Below are 1,844 nucleotides of genomic sequence, written 5' to 3' on the forward strand. Positions count from 1 at the left end.
AAGAAGAAGAAGAAGAAGAAGAAGAAGAAGAAGAAGAAGAAGAAGAAGAAGAAGAAGAAGAAGAAGAAGAAGAAGAAGAAGAAGAAGAAGAAGCGGCGTTACCGCCCGCTGTTGCGTGACGCGCGTGTCACGCCCCGAAACCACGCGACAACAACGTGATACACCACGTGACACATCGACAATGGGGTCGTGAGACGCGGAAATCGATTCTCGCCCGCCCGCCCGCGCGCGAAGTGAAGGAGAAAGGGTGTGTGAGCGTCTCTCTGTCGCGCCGCAAAGCGGGCCTGGCCCAACATCAATCAGCCGGTGGGGTAGGGCAGTGGAAAGGGCGTAAGTCCACGGGCTTTTCATATCCCTTTTCATTCATCGCCAGTGATATCGAAAAGTTGAAAAATAAATTCTAAAATTATTCTGATTATTTTAAATTCACTGCCATCTGCCAACCCCACCGAACCCGAACCCTTGCTTTAGCCCTCCCCCCCCCCCTTTTCCCTTACCCTGTCAGTACTCTAGAGGGTCGTTGGCACTCAATACGCACCCACCACAACAACAAGCCGCGCCGCAGCATCGACCCCAAACCCCACTCACTATGAGGCACGTATTTCCCCGTACATCACATACCGCGTGTGTCATGCAGCTCCCCCCCTCCCCTTCACCATCGGGTCAATTACCCCCTCTCCCTCCCCCGGGTCGCCTAATTCGCAGCTCATTCGGTCCCAAATGTTTACCCTTGGGGTGTACGCCCGCCCCCGCGCTCGGACAACACAGGCACAGGCGGCGCGGGGCCGGGTGGGTCCCCCTATACCATTCGTTCACTTGGCATTGGCGTGCGTTGAGGGTGTTCAGGTTCAGCAAGGTCAATCATCTGGCGCGAAAGGAAAAGTGGTGCACCCTCTGGAGATCCTAGTAGTGTGTACAACTTGTAAAACCACCTCACGACTAGAGAATTCCCTGAAGTGGTCGTGTAGTAAATCTTCGTGTATGTAATGAGATATACAGGGTGGGTGATCCGCGCCGTCTTTTTTAAAATGCTTATACTGTACCGGATTCACGCGTGCGGGTGGGCTTGCCTACCGTCGCTCAATAGTATGCAACCCGTCCGCTCCACACCTAAGCATTTCCCTAACAGGTACACTTCAGCCTTTAGGGTAGGGTTCTCCAGAGCAGGGGAGATGAGCCAGCTGCACTGTCAGCCTAGCTACGGCAGCAAGGCTATCGATTCAAACTAGTGGCGGGAAAGTCCTGCCTTGAATGGGACACTCTTTACGTATGAACCATTCTAAGGTATTCGGTCTCTCCTGGCTTACATGACCATACACTATCTCCTGCATACAGAGAAAGATATTCAGGAAATAACGCATACCCGGTTGAAACCGGATGGTGTTTACGATCGAGCGGTTGTGGCCATGGCCTAAAGTTTTAGACCGTCGTCCATAGTGCGGGATCAAATTTTAGGCCACACTTGCCCGGTCGAAAACACTCTTCTCAGAGTGGCGCGATTGGTGGCGCAACACACATCACTTTGAGTGCTTCGCGCTTCTCGGGACAAACTCTCGTATTACGAGTATCGAATGGAGCCGTAAGTGTGTTTCAGCTTTCCGTCTCGTTCAAACTCGCCCATCCGCAGCGACTGGTATGTGTTTTACGTTTTACGAGTGCAGACCACTCCACCCCTGGACTCACCGAGCACGAAGATGACTGGCACCTTGGGCACCTCGAACTTGATGTGCCCGCCGTTCTGCATGGGGAACTGCCCCTCCGGCGGCGTGATGGGGTAGTTGTCCTGGTCCTGCTCCCAGGCCTGGGTCGGCCCGCGGCCCGACACCGCCCCCCCACCCGACCGC

This window comes from Frankliniella occidentalis, unplaced genomic scaffold, assembly GCF_000697945.3.
Source record: "Frankliniella occidentalis isolate FOCC.00 unplaced genomic scaffold, Focc_3.1 Scaffold189, whole genome shotgun sequence".
In the NCBI taxonomy this organism is placed as follows: Eukaryota; Metazoa; Arthropoda; class Insecta; order Thysanoptera; family Thripidae; genus Frankliniella; species Frankliniella occidentalis.